General features: G+C 46.4%; 1 protein-coding gene across 1 annotated transcript in view; it reads left to right on the top strand.

Moving 5' to 3' along the window:
* NRG3 (neuregulin 3) overlaps positions 1-13,271 on the top strand; it is a 1,009,392-nt gene that overhangs the window by 125,883 nt on the left and 870,238 nt on the right. The window lies entirely within an intron of this gene.

Consider the following 13,271-nt stretch of genomic DNA (forward strand, 5'->3'; position numbering starts at 1 on the left):
TGCCACCCCGCGGAATCCCCCTGGGATGGACCTACCTGGTGGCAGATGCAGCGGCAGATGAAGCGGTGGTGGCGGAGGCTCCGGCCACTGCCGGGCTGCTGCGACCACAAATGGCGGCCGTCGTAGCGGCCACCATTTGCGTCCCTACGCTCGCCCATCCCTACGCTTGCTATGTAGCCTATCATGGCAAAGAGCAGGGGCGCAAATGGCAGCCGCTACGCCATTTGCGTCCCTGCTCTTTGCCGTGATAGGCTACGTAAATACTTACGTAGCCTGTCATGGAAAAGGCAGCCACACAAATGGCGTCACGGCCGACATTTGCGTGGCTGCCTTTTTCGTGATAGGCTACGTAATTACTCACGTAGCCTATCACGGCTGGCACCCACACAAATGGCGGCCGGCGTAGCGGCTGCCATTTGTGGCTGCAGCAGCCCAGCAGTGGCCGGAATTCTGGCTGTGGCCAGCCCCGGCCGGCGGCTCCGCTGAGTCGCCGCGGAGTGGAGCTGGCCGGGGAGGATTCTGGAGGTGGGGACGGAGCACCTCCCCCCCACCGCGGATGGCCCCAGCAGAACCAGGTAAGTGTTTTGTACAGCCCTAGCTTGGATGGATTGTTCCATCAGTTTCAGTTTCTCCTACATTCGTATGTTCTTAATCTGAAGTAATTTTTGTCCCAAATATGGAGAACTGTGTGATTTTTGATAAATTCTTATCAAAAGCGAACTGAAACAAAATTCTCACCCACCCCATACTACAGCACATGGCTCATCACCTGTGGGGACTCTATTGTTGGAGGCCAAGGCACCATTTCAAGGCTGGAGGACAGGCTTAATTCCACTATAGCACTATGTCGAAGGGTGCAGTCCTATGAGGAAAGGTTACAACATGTGGGATTGTTCAGCTTAGAGAAAAAGTGAGTAAGGGGAACATGATAGAGGTGTACGAAGTTATGCATGGTGTGGAGCACGTGGATAGGGAGACATTTCTGCCTCTCTCATAATACTAGAACCCAGGATCATCGCATGAAGCTGATTGATGGGAGATTCAGGCCAGATAAAAGGAAGTACTGCTTTTGCTTCTCACAGTGCATAGGTAAACGATGGAATTCACTTCCACAAGATACAGTGATGGTCACACACTTGGATGGCTTTAGGCAATAGATGGCTACTAGTCCTGATGGCTATGCTACCTCCAGTATCAGAGGCAGGATGCCTATGGTAAACCAGTTGCTAGGGAACGTGGGCAGGAGGGTGCTGTTGCACTCATGTCCTGCTTGTGGGTTTCCTGTGGGCAGCTGTGTGAACAGAATGCTGGACTAGATGGACCTTGGTCTGATCCAGCATGTATCTTCTTATGTTCTTAAATCATTTCCTATTTGCATAACACTATTTCCTTATTTTATAGGTCCAAAGTATTTCTCTGTTGATCACCTTCACAGTCCACTAAAGGAATGCAGTGATCTGTGAATGCCCCAGAGCAATTAGCAAGAAGGCATGGCTGACACATTTTTTAACTCCCTGATTGTGTAAACAGGTGTTGTCATGTATTAATAACAACCGTGTGTTTGTGTGTGTGTGTAAGTATGCCCTGGACCACTTGCATACTATTTCCAGCAGGTTCAAGAGTTGCAACTTTACCAGTGCTATAGTAATGAAAGAAGCAGGATTTGGCCAACAACACACCAGTTAAACTCATGGGTGCCCTGGCTTCCACTGGATCATGTGATGATTCTGCATTCATACAACATGCTTTGCCTATGTGTACAGTCTCAGGCTTTCTAGCATGATTAGAAACTTGTGTTGTATGAATTGTGAGTCAGGATGGAAGGATGAGGCCATCCATAGCCCTAGATTTCTGCTATATTTTATTTTTTCTACCAGACTGCTCATGTGGCCAAGCATGTAAAGCCTGTGGATTATGTGAGCAGATGTAGTGTATGCTCCATATGCTGTTTTTGTGTGTAGCCAGCGGGTACATATTTATTTTATGGATTCTCCCTATTTGTCTGGGGTGCTCCTGTGGGATAGCGTGAGCCACACTACTGCCTGCATTTTCTGTGGTTTCAATCCTGCCACAAGACCTCTCTAATCTGCCACCCCCACCCCTCTTGCACAAAAACTGAACTCCCTCCTCACTCTTCATATGACAACCATGCATGAAAGGCAAACTTCATCGGAAGCAAAAACTTAATGTGGTTTGGTTAGAACCCGTTTAAGTCTTCCAAAGGCCTATCAATAAATTAAATGATATGGTTTGATTTCTAGCATGTCTTCTCTCAAAGGCGGTGCAGGAAAACAAAGCCTTTTAAAATGTCAAACATCACATAATAGCGACCCCAAGAGTTTGCTTCTAAAAGGAAAGCCACACTGAAATATCTTCTGACTGTTCTGAAAAAAATCTTCCAGTGCTAAGAGATACTTGGCAGATAACGCAGCTCTGGGAACCATGGCAACTGCCAGACTGCTGCAAAGCTGAGGTGGGAGGGCCTGATTTCTGATGAAGTGGTGGATGGTAGAAAGGTGCTTAACAGTTTCTCACTGACCACTATGGCTGGCCCTACCATTAGGTAGTGTGTGGCAGTTACCTCAGGCAGCAGATGCTGGGAATAGGGGTGTACGGATTCTCCACCATCTGTTCCGGTGGGGAATCCGTGGGGGTAGGAGGCGATCCATTCCTCCCCCCTGGAATCTTCCAGAGCAGCTCCACTCCGCGAGGATTCTTCGGTGGGGGGAAACCGGCTTGGGGCCACTTATCTTCCCTCCTGCCAGCCAGAGCTGTTCACCTCCTCCCTGTCCCTGCAGACTGCCATATCTTTTCTTAAAAAAAAAAAAGTGATTGGGAGGATGTGCCCATAGACTTAGAAGCATATAGAATCATGAATCTTGTGTCTAAGTCTATGTGTCCATAGGCCTATACGCAAAATAGAGCTGTGAATCTTGAGTATAAGCCTATGGACACATAGACTTAGATGCAAGATTCATGGCTATTTGCATCTAAGTCTATGGGCACATCCTCCCGATCACCATTTTTTTAAAAAAGAAAAGACATGGCAATCGGCAGGGACGGAGGAGGTGAATGGCTCTGTTGGGCAAGAAGCAGCTGAGTGCCGTTCTGCCTCCAGTCCTCCTGGAGTGGAGGTAAGTGGTCCCACTGCAGATTCTTTGGAATCCGGCCTCATTTGAATCCACAGCAGATTTCTTTGACATCCCTAGCTGGGAAGCAGCAGCAAGGTGTTGGAGAAGATTGCCACCAGCCGTGTCTCAGCTAGCCTGCTGCCTTCAGGTGCAGTGGAGGATGCTGTCTAGGGATGTTGGAGAAATCCTCCACGTGTTACAAAAATTGTATTCTTTTCCCTGGTAGACTTTCCAATTCATTTACCAAGAACGAGAGGAGGCAGAGATCTGGTCCAACACGATTTTATTCTGCAGAATAAGGCAACCCTTGGGGCTAACGCTCCATCAAAGGTTACAATCAAGTGATGTGATTCAAAAGTTTATATAGGCAAGACCTTTGGGGCTGTCTTACGCTTGCGCTGTACTAATCTCTTTGTCTAGCTGAGAGGGAAACAGAAGACAGGCAGCACCTTTGACATATCTAGGCATGCGCAGAGAGGTAGCCTTGTACTCTAGTAAATACATTCTTAGCATTCCTGAGTCTCTGATAAGGCGCTGTGTCTTTGTTTAGCATGGCAGTCTCACACTGAGGTAAAACAGACATAGCCTAGCTTATAAAATCATGGGATAACAGACATACTACAACTGAAATTTCTATAACAGTCCCCCCTCAAAAGGCTTTTCTTAAATCTCATACCTCTCTTTGGTCCAGCAGTGGACTACACACTTAAAGGCACAAACCAGCATCAATAGTATCATAACAAACAAGACTGCATTGATTACAAGTTGTTTTAACCATGCAAAATCAGGGAGCCAGGAAGTCAACTATAACCAAGGATCACTTGTTCCTGAATAATTCTGTCCAATCATATCTTGTAGTTTGGCAATTTCATCTTTTATGGTTTTGTTTAAATCATGGAACTTTACTCTACACCCTTGCTTCACTAGGGTGCAGAAGCCACCTTGGCGTGCTAAGAGATAATCTAAAACAAACTGATACTGGGCCACTAGCTGGCTGAGATCTTCAATTTCAGATTGCATGGCCCTTACCATTATGGCTGTGGCACTGATGGTCTCTTCTAAATGGCAAGTGAGGCCTAGGATACTTTTTCTGCAATAATTTCTGGGTATAAACCCAGGGTAAGCAATCCTGTAACTAGTTCACCCCCTACCTTGTTTGGTTCTGAATCTGACAGTTGTTATTACAGTGTCATCACAGTTTTTACTCATTTGTTTTATAAGTTGCCCTATTTTTTAGTGGTTTGCTACTTTAACGGTGGCCTTCAGGTGGGTCAGCTTCCAGTGTGACCCTCTCTGGTGCAGGTGATGCTTTTATGTGGGTGTGATGGATCCACTTCTTTCTTTTAGCGACTTTTATAGCCGTGTGAGTGGTGAGTAGAACCTGGAATGGACCCTTTCATTTTTCAGTAAGTGGTTCATCTTTTCAGGACTAGATCAGCACCTAATTACCAGGACTGAAATTATGCACTGGAGCATCTAAAGGCAAGGATTCGTATGGTGCTAGGAACCTGTGAAGACAAGACAAAACAGACTGCAAGGCAGTAACATATTCATGGATCTTTAAAGCCCTTACTTTTAAGTTTATATTTAAGCTATCAGCCATAGGTAACATCTGAGGTGGGCGCCCATATAACATTTTAAACGGTGTCAATTTAATACTTCCCCTGGGGGTGCACTGTATTCGAGTTAAGGCGATTGGCAAGGCCTGTGGCCATTTTAATTTAGGGGCTACACTGTGTCTCACGAGTAGATCTTCTATTGCAATTTTTCTTAGATGTGTAGCCTGGTGCAAGTCTCTTACTATAAAGCTCAGAAGAGGCCTGGATATGAACACTTTGCCTCTTGGGACTATTTACCATCCATCTTTAGTTTGCTTTGCCTTGTATTCAAGAGCTCTCTCATGCTCAGCTGGAGAGTAGATTGGAACCAAATCTGTACTCAAATATGGGATTAGGTCTCTTTCATAATGCACCTCCTCACTTCTCATTTGTGCGGCTTCTTTTGCAGCTTTATCTGCCAAAGCATTGCCTCTTATTTTTTTCGGGATGGCACTCTTTCCATGTGCTTTTTCGAGAGTAACTACTGCACATCTTGTGTATCTACAAACACCTTAAGGTTTGGCTTTGGTAACAAGGAATCAGTGAGGTCAGGCCTGATCAGAATCACCTGACTTAAAATTTTTAAACAGTCATGACAATTTAGATCTGGCTTAGGGAGCAAGGTGGCAGGATGAGGCCTGGGCTTGAAAGCAGGGAGATCTCATAGCGTGACTGGCGTGACCGATAAAAGCACAGTTGCTGCCACGGCCCTTAAGCAAGCAGGCCATCTCTTTGCGGTTGGATCCAGAGTCTTCGAGTAGTATCCTACAGGTCTCCAGGAAGGACCTGTCCTTTGGGTCAAAACCCCTGATGCCACTCCTTTATTTTCATGTACATAGAGCCGGTACGGTTTGTCGGGATCTGGTAAGGCCAGAGCAGGTGGCGACACCAAGGCTTGCTTCAGCTTAAGAAAAGCCTTTTCCATTTTATATGTCCATTTTCAGTGGATGATATTTTTTTTTTTTGTCAAAGCTTCATACAGGGGTTTCGCTTTCCCTCCATAATCAGGTATCCACATTGTAAAAAAAACCCGGTGAGCCCAAGGAAGGCTCGCAACTCTCGAGGGTCTGTAGGCCTCTGTGTCTTCTGTATGACGTCCAACCGAGCAGTGCTCAGGTCTCTGGTTCCTTTTTGAATCAGGTAGCCCAAGAAGGTGACATGGGTCTGGCAAATCTGAGCCTTTTCTCTTGACACTTTATAGCTTTTCAAGTTTAATTCTTGCAAGAGGGAGATAGTAGCTTTAGCACATGAGTCCTCTGTCTTGGTGGCCAGAAGAAGGTCATTTGAATATTGAAGCAAGGACACCCACGGCTGGTCCTCTTTCCCTTTTATGGCCACCATCGCCCCCCTCTTCTTCCCCTTTCGCTTTGGGCAGTCTTTTCGCCAATGTCCCTTCTCTTTATAGTAAGCGCATTCATTTCTTCCCAAATGCAGCTTTCTCTGATTCCCAAAATCTTTCTTTAAAACTTTATCTGCCCAATCAGGGACTTGCCCTGTGATTGCCATTGCAATCAAAGCTGCGTTCTGTCTGCCCTTCTTATCTGCTTCCTTCTTCTCTACTTTCTCACGATTTACAAACACCTTATAAGTAATCTCCATCAACTGGGGCAGAGACATTGCTGCTGCCCCATCAGTCTTCTGCAACTTTCTCTTTTTTTTTTTCTTGCCTTTTCTGCTTTACACCATTGAAATCTAACAGCGTGACTGAAAAACATTTTTTTTTTCATTGCAGGGCATGGTGGAGCAGATCTGGCAATCATACTGTTCTTCTGGCTACACAGCCAGGGCCCATTAAGATCAAGGGAAGGGCATTTTTATATATGCAAAAAGTTTTAAGCCACCACCATTTTTGCATCGGCAACTCCACACTTTATGAATTTTGACAGAGTGACAAGCTTGCCTCTGAGCATTTAGAGTGTCCAGACAGTTCAGATTTTGAGAAAGAGCTGGAACACGTGGGGCAGGAACTTTCTCAGGCTTTAGAAGCACAGCTGGGCTTAGAGATGCCACAGGAGAAGGGGAGGGGGAATTTTCCTCTCTCACTTTTTAATACAATTTATTGGCCCCCTTTTTTTCTAAACGGAAACTAACTTTCGTAGTTTCTCTTTGAACTTTTTGAAGGCTGCTTCCTTTGTAGTCTGTGAATCTCTCAAAGCCTTGGAAATACAGCTTTTTATCTGAGTGTTGAAGTTACAAATCAAACTGTGCACTGAGCTGATCACAAACAAACACACAATTTACAACAACCGGAGTTTATGGCTATGACAAGCCTCACAGTACTGTTCATGGCAAATCTCTAACAGTCTAAAATTCTAATCCATGTGCAGAGTGCCTCTCAAAAATCTAAACAATAATGGATCCAAACAAAAAGCTTTGGGCAATAAAAATGGGATGTTAGCAAAGGCTGTCTGTCTTTTCTTTAATTTAAGAGTGGAAGGTGTAACCTTACACCTCTTTTAGATTCTTTGACAGATAAGAGCAAGGTCTGCTCAGCTTTCCAGCTGTGATGCTTTAACTTGGGCAATTCTTTTGCAAATCTTACTGTTTCTATTAGGTCCTTACAGACATCTTCTGGTGGGGCCGGGCAACCCCCCCTTAGCTCTGCTCTCAATAGACTGGCAGAGATAAGCTTACACAGACCCAGACATTGCTCTGTCTTTGTTCCTTTAATTTTGCCACAGTCTTTAAGACTTCGAACAAATCTCTTTCTTCAGAGTTTACAACTTTTTTGTTGTTGTTGTAGCTGTTCTTGCTTCCTCTAACAAACTTGAATACACTGGAAGATGTTTCAACTTAGAAGGAGCTAGACCGAGCGAGACGTGGGGATGTAACAGATGGGTTCTCCGTGGGGGGGCTTCTCTCCCTCCTCCCCCCAGCAACCTCTCCTCCCAACCTAACAGGCCGATTAGGGCAGGGGAAACCCAGGGAGCCTTGGGCAGGATCTCTTAATCTCCAAGCTCTTTCCGTGGGGCTTGAGTCAGGGAGAACAGGGGCTTTGGGCTTCATCTTGGAGCATACCATCATGACTTTACAATATTGACCTTTATGTTTTCTTATTCAGTCAGGATTTTTCAATATCCACATTTGCCAAGCATCAATATAAGGCAGCTGATCCCCATGGTTATCAACAATCACTTTATTATATACCTTGGACCCAACATTTTTTTCAGCTTCCCCCAGTTGGCCAGCCAACACTAAATGTCACCCATTCCCCATTACAAAACTTTATGAGCTCATCTTTTGTCATTAAACAACTTAAAATTCTTAAGCATGCATCCCAGTGGGTCTTGGCTATTTTCTCCTACGAAAGTTTTGATCCTATCCTGTCGGCCAATTTTTTTTTATTTTTTCTTTCCCAACTGCTGCTTAAGCAAGGCTCAGTTAGACAAGAATGGGAGATTTGCACTCCCCAGACGGCCCAGACAGTGCGATCCAACTTACCTCGTAGCTCAGCCTCCAAACGACCCCAGAGTCGGACAGCATTTCGTCCTGTCCTCCAAAGACCGCCACTCGCCTCGTCTCTTCAGGAGTCCTTTGCTAGCTGGGTTGCCAGGCAACAGCTGCCTCAAACCTCACGGTGAACCAAACAAGGTCCAGGGCGCCCTCCGCTTGGGTTGATCCAGCGTTTGCCCAGCTCCCAGGTCACACAGGGCTGTCCTGCCGCGGTCGCCAAATTTGTTACAAAAATTGTGTTCTTTTCCCTGGTAGACTTTCCAATTCATTTACCAAGAACGAGAGGAGGCAGAGATCTGGTCCAACACGATTTTATTCTGCAGAATAAGGCAACCCTTGGGGCTAACGCTCCATCAAAGGTTACAATCAAGTGATGTGATTCAAAAGTTTATATAGGCAAGACCTTTGGGGCTGTCTTACGCTTGCGCTGTACTAATCTCTTTGTCTAGCTGAGAGGGAAACAGAAGACAGGCAGCACCTTTGACATATCTAGGCATGCGCAGAGAGGTAGCCTTGTACTCTAGTAAATACATTCTTAGCATTCCTGAGTCTCTGATAAGGCGCTGTGTCTTTGTTTAGCATGGCAGTCTCACACTGAGGTAAAACAGACATAGCCTAGCTTATAAAATCATGGGATAACAGACATACTACAACTGAAATTTCTATAACACACGGACCCCAGTGAGGCCGGATTCTATTGAATCTGGTCCCCCGAAGTCTGCGGAAGATCGGATCTCCTACCTACGCCTCCAGGAGGAATCCTTGCCAGCTGGATCGTCCCCGCTGGCCGGCTCCGGAGTGCCAGCGATACGGCCGCCATTGCTGTATCGCTGGCTGGGCGGATTGACTGAGGACGCAAATGGTGTCCGGGATGCCATTTGTGGCTGTAAAGGCCTTAGTTTAAGGAAAATGCAGCTGTAAATGGCTGCATTTACCTTAAACTAAGGCCTTTACGGCCGCAAATGATGTCCTGGACACCATTTCTGTCCGCAGGCAGTAGTCCCCTTCAGCCAGTGATATGACATGGCGGCCATATCGCTGGCACTTCGGAGCCGGCCGGCAGCTCTGCAGAATTGCCACGGAGCAGAGCCAGCCGAAGAGGATTCCGGGGGGGGGGGGACAGATCGCCTCCCCCCCCCGCAGATCCCTCCCCCCCAGAACGGCAGGTAAGCATTCCGCCCATCCCTAATGCTGTCCCACCCCAGTACTGCAGTAAGATTCAAATGCCAGCATTTGTACATGAAGTGGGAGGGGAAGCCATTTTGTTCTTCGCCTCAGGTAGCAAAATGTCCTGGGCTGGCCCTACCTAACACTTCCCCCATGTGACCCTACTTAGACTCTTCCTACAGCACAACGAACAAACAACTTGGAATGCCACCTGGGGGAGAATTGCCTGTGGCAGGGGGTTGCAAGGAAAGAGCAGCTGGCAAAGGAATGGATAAGCAGCCATTCTCCAGCTCAGCAAGTCTCCCCTCGGAATGATTCAGTCCTTTGCTGCTTTGGAGTCCTTAGATGTTCCCACAAATATGAGCTTCATGGCTGTGCAGGGATTTGAACCTGGGTCTTCACCACATTTTTCTTCAGTTTTCCCATGTCTTCTTTCTGAAGGCCCCTTCTGCTAAGTCTTACCACCCCTCTTCATTGGATGGTTTGATTCTCAGCTGGGAGGGCTTACATAATCCACCTAAGTAAGGTCTGCACAGCAGTAAGAAAAAAATATCTCCTGGCTGGTTTTTATTGTGGTTAGAGTCTCCTGACTTGCATTTTTTTTTAAAAGCAACGAGTCTGGCTAGAGCCCTTGGGACTGAGTTGAAGTGGGTTCTCTGTATGTTTGGGTCCTTCTGGTCAAGGCTGCAGGGACTTTGAGACTTCTCCAGTTAACATGAGTTTTGAGTTTGCGCCAAATAATACACTGACGAGGCAATGACACTATACAACTGAGCAAGTGGGAAACCTGCTTTGAGTATTTGCCAGCTGCAATTGCAGGTTTGCACTTGGAAAGATTCCCTTCAGTTTCCTTATAAGTTTCAGCTGTCTTTAGCAAATGCTGAGAGGAATGCATTTTGCTGAATTTTTCACGGGGTGGTCTCATTTCGTTCCTATTGTGTGTTTCCTTCCTTTTGAGTCTGACCTGTTGTATGCTTCAGAGTCGCTTTGGGCCACGGCATTAAGATACATCACTGCTTTCCCTTTCCCTGCTGGTAGAGCGAACCTGCCAGTGGATCTGTTCAGTGACTGACCTTTAAGTCCTGGAGTGTTTTGAATTTTATGCTGGTCTTGCACAAGACCTAAGATAGCAGTTGCAAGACTTGCAAGTAGGTTACAGCTGCAGCGTTCAGGGAACGAGTGAGCGTGGCACGAACTAACCGATAAGATTGTTGATTTGGGGATTCACGGTGATCTGTTGCTTGATTATCTGTACAGCTAGTACAGATTATCTGTAGCTACTACAGCCTGTTGGAACCAGCCGTGGAGAACACCTCTTAACGTGCGTCAAACATGCCTTTTGCTTTAAAAGGGGCAGCCAAGAAGGTCAGCAGTTCTTGCTTCCTTTCTGGAGAACACATTGATGGCAGTAAACATGACTTGATGGAGTATACAGAATGTGACCTCACAGGAACCTTTGGCCTTTGTGATTTGTGGCATTTCTAGAAACCTAGCGTGGTAATTCCTCACAGAGCAAGACTTTGTGTTTGCTGCTCTGGCAGCCTTCTGCCAGCGGAGAAGTGGCTAAGTTGGCATAGTACTGTCTATCTAGGTTGACAGTACATTGTGCCCACAGCTCTTTCCTTCCCCAAAGGGTTGGGAGGGACACCCACCAACTACTAGCTTGGTTTCCTTCTGAGGAGAGAGCACTGGGGACTAATGGGTGTTTCGTGTGATAGTGGTTTATGTGCCGACTTACAGGTTGAGCCTGGGGGAGTAGTCAAACCTGAAGATGGTTTTCAAGCCACATAATTTTCCCCAAAGGAAAACAGTATGCACTTGTAGAAATAGTGATGTTTCTGAACCTTAGAATTCTCCATGTCAGAATAGGAATTCAGCACAAAGTGTGCCTGCATTCCAAACTGGGTGATTCCCCCGACCCCACTCGCCGGACAGTTTTCTTTGGCTTGGATTGTAATCTGGAGTGGAGAAGAGCTCTCCCATACCTGTATTCCTGGCACTGGAAGAAGCAGCATCATGAAGAGAGGGAGTTTTCTCTCTCTCTTCTTCCCTCCTCTCTGACATGTCAGGTGCCGCTAGTGGCAGGTAAGGGCTGTTGGGGGCTTATGGAAGGATGGGAAGGGGGATTGTGTTGTCATTCTGATGTCATTGGCAGTGCAGCAGAGTCTGTTGGCTCAGCTTTATGGAGTTGTTCTCTCATTGGAAAACAGCTTAGTTTGCAGAGCCCAATCACATCCTGAACCTGGGGATGGGTTGGGGCTTGTTGCCCATCAGTCTTCATGGAGAAAACTGCTACAATACCTCTGCCTCCTCCAATGCAACTCTGAAGTCCAAGCTGTTTCTCTCCAGCCTGGGCCCATAGACAGGGATGGGTTGGGGGAAGGGGGGGGGCTGCTCCCATAAATTTTCTCTGCCCCCCATTTTTATTTTATTTTATTTTCAAATAACAAAACAGTTTATAATTTTGTCTTTAAAAAGCCCGCAAACCAAATGAACTGCCCCTACTTTTTTTGGTGCCCCCCCCCGAACCTTTTGGCTGGCTGTGGGCCTGCTCCAGCCCTATCTGACCAAATGGGCTGTGTCCTAGTTAGTAGGACCAACAATCACTCCTCACAAAAAATAATTTTCATAATCAGTATCCAATAGCAAGCAAGCAAGTTTTACAAAAAATGGTTATCTTTTCACTTGATGATGCATAATACCATTTCCAGTTCAATATGGGTGGATTTGGAGGCAACTTGCATCAGCTAGATGCAGACAGAGTGATCTGTCTTCTTGGAGGTCAACTAAAAGGCATAGATAGAACATATGTCATATGGTATCCTGGGACCAGATGTGGTCACCCATTTGTGTGATGCTTTTAGGGGACATCCCTTTGCTCCCCTTCTTTCGATGTGAGATGAAGCAATGGCATGGAGGGCATACTCTCTAAACTTTTGTGAACCTGGAATCATGCCTGTAAAAGCTCCAAAGGTAGAGGTGTGCAAGTGAGTGGGAGATGGGGGGATGTAGTCATGGTGGCTCCTAATAATTCCTTGCTGGGTCTCTTAGGTTATCTGCCTCCCCCACTTCTTCTACCAAGCAAGTCTTTAGTTCTGTTCCACAATAAGCAAAGGAAGAGATTGAGAGAAGAAGCCAATAGAAGAACAGAGTGGGAAATGATCCAGCTTCATTTTCAGTGCTTCGGAGCTTAAGGAGAGCCTACTTGATCAGGTCAAAGGTTTGTCTAGCCTAGCATCTGATTTCCAGCTGTGACCAGCTAGATGCCTCTGGGATGTTCAAAACCAAGACATATGAATAAACATCTGGGCAGCTCTTCCCAGATGTTTATTCCCAATATCTGAGATTCAAGGGTAGACTGGCTGTAAGACATGGAGCCTCTGTTTAGCTATGGTTGACCTCTGGTGACCTATATATGCAATTGTCTAATCCTTTTTAATGCTGTCTAAACTGATGTATTTATTTATTTATTTACTGCCCAATAGCTGAAGCTCTCTGGGCGGTTGATAGGGATGGGCGGAATGCTTACCTCCGGGTCTGGGGGTGTCCGCAGGGGGGGAGGCAATCTGTCCCTCCCCCCCCCGAATCCTAGCTGGCAGGCTCCGCTCCGCGGCAATTCCGTGGAGCCCCCAGCCAGCTCCAGAGCACCAGCAATACGACCGCCATTGATTTGCTGTATTGCTGGCTGGGCGGATTGACTGCAGACACAAATGGCATCTACTACGCCATTTGTGGCCATAAAGGTCTTAGTTTAAGCTAAATGTAGCCGTAAATGGCAAATGTGGTTAACACATGAGTGAAGCCCACTTCGGCTGCAGCCATGTGTAACACAATAATCTAGCCTAATGATTTCCTGCATGTTTCTCCCAAAGAGCAAATGAACTTGGAGTCGTTTGAAGCTCTGATGAGTCACATGCCGTAA

Source organism: Heloderma suspectum, chromosome 3, assembly GCF_057233095.1.
Source record: "Heloderma suspectum isolate Gila_16-S chromosome 3, 16-S_ref, whole genome shotgun sequence".
In the NCBI taxonomy this organism is placed as follows: domain Eukaryota; kingdom Metazoa; phylum Chordata; class Lepidosauria; order Squamata; family Helodermatidae; genus Heloderma; species Heloderma suspectum.